Below are 6,108 nucleotides of genomic sequence, written 5' to 3' on the forward strand. Positions count from 1 at the left end.
GCACTGGAGATACAGCCGTTTGCGTTTGTGTTCACAAGGGTCCTCTATTCTGAGTAACAAAACGTATTGACGTAACTGTGAGTCGCATGATAACAGTTTACTATGGCATTTCTTTTTTTATTATTATTCCGCCTGCTCATGTTTTTAAACTACGCTGATTTCGACAGTGCCAAACCAGAATATAGTTTACGATATTTAACCATAACTATCTTTGTGTTCTCCTGTGTCTTTAAGTAATTCATCGTGTTCGCCAAGTATGTTTGTATATCTCTCGTGCTTTTGATGGCTAGTTCTGATCTGTGTTGAAATTTTACCAGCCTAAATGTTATCTGTGATTCTGTTGTTTTCTTTCTATCACAGTAATCCGTTATTTGTTACCCCGTCCACTTGTTATTACCATTCCAAGACGCAAGTCGACGAGTTATGCCAACACTAGTGAACTGGAAGTTCTGCATACTTCATTTATTGTTTTTAAATAAGATGGTTAATTATTACAGCTATTTAAAGTTTCTCATCGATTAGAACTCTCACTGATATTTTAAGGAAAGGATGTTAATAAATTCAGCTAGAAGAAGATTGTACTTGCAGTAAAATACCTGGATATCTCTTTCTTACTGCTGAATTCAGTGAATGATTTTATGGTTCAATTGGTTCAAATGGCTCTCAGCACAATGGGAATTAACTTCTGAGGTCATCAGCCCCTTAGAATTTAGAACTACTTAAACCTAACTAACCTAAGGACATCACACACATCCATGCCCGAGGCAGTATTCAAACCTGCGACTGTAGCGGTCGCGCGGTTCCAGACTGTAGTGCCTAGAACAGCTCGGCCACCCCTGTCGGCAATGATTTTATGATAGAATGTGTAAATATGTTAGCAAAAAATTTTTTATAGTTGTCATTTCGAGGAAGAAGAAAGTTAATAAATACCTTGTGTTGAGATCCTGGTTAAGAATTACCCCGGTACGCTACTACTTCACAGCCCACCCCACTAATCATTCATAGCGGGGTCTTATTGTTTATATTCTTCAATGAGTTCAAGAAAATTGTACAGTATTTTTCTGCCTTGACATTCTACCCTTTGCAGTAGGCACTCAGCAGGAGTCTCACACTCAGCATACCCGAAGAAAAATTATTCCTACCCCCTTCACTTTGAGACATGAAGCTAATACCGTTTCTGTCCTTGTTAATAGCTACAATCCGGTGAGAAAGTGAGTCTACAAGTTTTGAGTCATCAGTCTTCTGACTCGTTTCAAGCTGCCCTCCACGAATTCCTTTCCTGTGCCAACCTCTTCATGTCAGAGTAGCACTTGCAACCGACGTCCTCAATTAATTACTGGATACGTCCCAGTCTCTGTCTTCCTCTACAGTTTTTGCCCTCTAATGCTCCCTCTATTATGGCAGTTATTCCCTGATGTCTTAACAGATATCCTGCTATCCTATCCCTTCTTATTGTCTTATTGCTCCTTTCCTCGCCGATTCTGTGGGAAAACCTCCTCTTTCCTTATCAGTCTACCTGAATATGGACATTCGTCTGTTGCAACACATCTCAAATGTTTCGAATCTCTTCTTTTCCGGTTTCCTCACAGTCCACGTTCCAATACCATATAATTCTGTGCTCTAGACGTACGTTCTCAGAAATTTCTTCCTCAAATTTAGGCCTATATTTGATAGTAATAGATCCTCTTGCTAGGTAGCAGAATTCCTTACCTACAATTACTTCGTGATTATCAATTCTGATGTTAAGTTCCTCGGAGTTCTCATTTCTGCTAATTCCCATTACTTTCGGCTTTGTTCGATTTACTCTCCATTCATATTTTGCACTCATTACACTGTTCATTCCATTCAACACACCTTGTTATTCTTTACATTTTCACTGATGATAGCACTGTCATCAGGGAATCTTATCACTAATATCTTTTCACATTGAATTTTAATTCCATTCTTGAACCTCCTTTTTTAATTTCTGTCATTGCTTCTTCGATGTTTGGATAGAACAGTAATTCTAACACTTCGTTCTTCGCCTTCTACCCCAATTGTACATTTTTGGTTCTTGTATACAGTGTATACTACCCGTCTTTCCCTGTAGTTTTTCCGTATTTTCCTCAGAATATCGAACATCTTGCCCAATTCGACAATTTTGAACGCTGTTTTCAGGCCTACAAATCCCATGAACGTGTCTTGAGTTTTCTGCTGTCTTGCTTCCATTATCAAAGGCAACTTTAGAACTGCCTCTCTGGTGTCTTCTTCTTTCCTAAAGCCATAATGATCTAAATCTCACTGATCCTCAATTTTCTTTCTCATTCTTCTGTATATTATTCTTGAAAGCAGTTTCAGATGCATGAGCTGCTTAGCTGATTCTGAAATAACTCTCGCACTTGTCAGCTCTTGCGAACTTCGGAAATGTGTAGATGATGTTTCTCGTAAAATCAGATTGTGTGTCGCCGCTCTCATACATTCTTCACGTCAACGTGAATAGTCGTTCTGTTGCCACTGCCTCCAGTTATTATAGAAATTCCGATGGAATGTTATCCATCCCCTCTCTCTTATTTGATCTATAGTCTTCCAAAACTGTTAAATTCTGATTCTAATACTGCCTCCCTTATCTCTTCTATATCGACTCTTGCTTCTTCTTCTTCTATCCCGTTAGCAGACATGTCTCCCCTCTTTGAGACTTTCAGTGAATTATTTCCGTCTATCCGCTCTCTCCTATGGATTTAACAGGAAAATTCCCATTGCACTCCCAACGTTACCACCCGTGCTTTTAATTTCACCGAAAGGTGTTTTGAGTTTTCTATATGCTGCGTCAGTGTTTCCGTCAATCATTTCTTTTCTGATTTCTTTACCTTTTTTGCACCCATTTCGCTTAGCATTTCCTATTTATTTAATTCCCATGCGGTTTGTATTTGTGTATACCTGAATTTCCTTGAACATCTTTATTCTTCCTACTTCAATCAATCAACTGAAGCATTTTTCCTTTTTACCCATGGTTTCTTCGCAGTAACGTTTTTAGTTCCTATATTTTCCTTTCTAACTTCTGTGATTGCTCTTTTTTAGAGATGTCCATTTCTCTTCAGACTACCGAGTTATTACGAATCGCACTACGTACAGTCTCAGAGAACTTCAACCATATCTCTTAATTTCTTCGTACTCCCGTAGCAAAGATCTTTACGCACTGCGACTTCCTGACTCGTCTCTTAAACTTCAGCCTTCTCTTCAAAACTGCTTTATTGTTTATTGTTACCTGAGTCTATAGATGCTCCTGGGTTCGCCTTATAACGCGGTATCTGATTTCGGAATCTTTGCCTGACCGTATTGCCGGAACTTTTCCAAGTATACCGCCTTCTGTTGTCATTCTCGAATGGAGTATTCGCAAGTACTAGCTGAAATTTATTGTAGAGCTCAGTCTTTCTCTTCTCTAATTCCTTGTTCCAAGGCCATATTCTGCAGTAACATTTCCTTCTACTTCTTCCCCTATAACTGCATTCCAGTCCCCCATGACTATTAGATCTTCAACTCGCTTTGCATACTGTGTTACCCTTACTTTCTCTATCTCTTCATCTTCAGCTTGCGACCTCGGCATCTACACCTGAATTATCACTGTCGGTGTTGGTTTGGTGTCGATTTTGATAAGAACAACCCAGTCGCTGAACTGTTCACAGTAACTCTCTGTGTGCCCTACCTTCCCATTCGTAACGAATCCTACTCACGTTATATCATTTTCTATTCACGTTGACGTGTAGAATGTATGCGGGTGGCGACATACAATCTGACTTTAGGAAAAACATCATCCACACATTACACTGTACTCAATTACCAGGCATCATTTTCTTCTTTGCATTTCACTTCACTGATCCCTATTATATCTAGGTAGAGCCTTAGCATTTCCCTTTTCAAATTTCATAGCCCCCCTACAATGTTACGTTCAAACTTCTGACATTCCACGTCCCGGCTCGTAGAAATCCACCCTTTTGTTGCCTATCCAATCCTTTCTCATGGCCACGTCCAGCTTGGCAGTCCCCTCCCGGAGATCCGAACGGGGGATTAGTCCGGAATCCTTTATCAAAGGAGACATCATCATGACATTTTTTCAGTTGGAAACTACATGTCCTGTGTATACACATTACGTGTCTTTAATGCACTGATTTCCTTTGCCATCTACATCCTCATGCCTTTGATCATTGCTGATTCTTCCGCATTTAGGGGCAGTTTCTTTCTCCGCTGGTTAGATACCGTAGAGACCTACCAAACCTTAGTGACGTCGACTGTTCCGTTTCACCCCCTATTCGAAATATTGATCTACTAAATTTTCTTTTGTGCTAAGATCGTCTGATTTAGCAGGCCATTTAAGCCGCGATACAGTGCCTGATTTTTCGTCAAACCATGGACATATGCGTGCGGCCCTCTAATCACTCTTGTTACCTCGGAAAACTGGAAGGATCGCAGCACAGTATTCATCAAGATATCTGAAATATTCAAGCAAATATCCTCGTCGATGACCACGGTATCCTGAGTATGTGGTCCAGAGTCGTGGTGCGAGAATGAACAGCGAAACGTCACAGGACAACCCCCGGCCTGAACTACACACACTCTTCACTCTGAGCTACATTCGTCGACTTGCATCACCTGAAAAGAGGCGATATCGCAACTGCCCGGACCACAGTACACGCTTCTGGTAGGCTACTGTACAGTCACAGTGTTCTTTGGCCCACTAAAGACTTGCAGCTTGTAATCTCCCCACGGAAAATTACCCTCTACCACGCAATAATTAATAATGGTCAATCAAATCATCCACATTTATTTACGTATGAAAAGTATCTGAGCAGATTTTCTAGTAATATATGCGCTGACAGCTCGTCGACGCCAAGGTATTTTTCGAGTACGTTTATTCTTTGGAACAACAGAGGTACACAGGTGTATGCTCCATGGTCATTATAGTTATAGAAAGAGAGATAGAAAGGGAGAGAAAGGAACAGCTTCGGAAAGTATCGGTTGGAAGATTTTCGTATTGCAAAAGGAGATTTATTTACTCTTCTTCGCGATAAAGCGAGGCAGGAAAATTTGTGCCGCTAGCGGGGTAGACAAAGAGAAAGAAGGACTTGTAAAAGTAAATTTCATGAGACTAAAAATCCACGGAAACGGAACATGTACGGAAATGGATTCAATATACAATTTTCCTCAGAAATAGGGTTTGTGACCATTTCATTTTAGAGTGAATGACGAATGCGTTCTCTGTCTGAATTGTTGATGATTGTCTGGGGCCTGTAATTACTTGGGAAGTTTCAGCTGTGACGAAGAGAGCCTGCAATCTCTGAGTTTTATTGAAATCGTCCAAAAAGGCTTCGTCCACATCTGAAATTTTAGATCTGTCGTAAACTGAACGAAGTGTTCAAAACGATCGATTTTTCCCAACTGAATGCAGCGCTTAATAATAATAACGTATGTGAAGATCTTTTCTAGCAAGCCAGCCGCTGAATATTAAGAAGAAGGGCTCCACCAGAGATTTTAATAGGCTGATTTCATGTAACTTAAGACTTTCAGCAAAATCGATTTAAGTAGTAAGGGCCAACGGCCATACCATGTTGAATACACCGGTTCTCGTCCGATCACCGAAGTTAAGCAACATCGGGCCCGGTTAGTACTTGGATGGGTGACCGCCTGGGAACACCGGGTGCTGTTGGCTCTATCTCATCCCCCCATGAACCATGGACCTTGCCGCTGGTGGGGAGGCTTGCGTGCCTCAGCGATACAGATGGCCGTACCGTAGGTGCAACCACAACGGAGGGGTATCTGTTGAGAGGCCAGACAAACATGTGGTTCCTGAAGAGGGGCAGCAGCCTTTTCAGTAGTTGCAGGGGCAACAGTCTGGATGATTGACTGATCTGGCCTTGTAACATTAACCAAAACGGCCTTGCTGTGCTGGTACTGCGAACGGCTGAAAGCAAGGAGAAACTACAGCCGTAATTTTTCCCGAGGACATGCAGCTCTACTGTATGATTAAATGATGATGGCGTCCTCTTGGGTAAAATATTCCGGAGGTAAAATAGTCCCCCATTCGGATCTCCGGGCGGGGACTACTCAGGAGGACGTCGTTATCAGGAGAAAGAA

At 41.4% G+C, this 6,108-nt stretch overlaps 1 non-coding gene across 1 annotated transcript; it reads left to right on the top strand.

Annotated features, from left to right (window-relative positions):
• The first annotated feature begins 5,564 nt into the window (after positions 1 to 5,564).
• LOC126092953 (5S ribosomal RNA) lies at positions 5,565 to 5,683 on the top strand. Its single transcript, XR_007521375.1, has one exon. It is a non-coding gene; the product is annotated as a 5S ribosomal RNA (ribosomal RNA).
• The last annotated feature ends 425 nt before the right edge of the window (positions 5,684 to 6,108 follow it).

Source organism: Schistocerca cancellata, chromosome 7 (genome assembly GCF_023864275.1).
Source record: "Schistocerca cancellata isolate TAMUIC-IGC-003103 chromosome 7, iqSchCanc2.1, whole genome shotgun sequence".
NCBI classification, from domain to species: domain Eukaryota; kingdom Metazoa; phylum Arthropoda; class Insecta; order Orthoptera; family Acrididae; genus Schistocerca; species Schistocerca cancellata.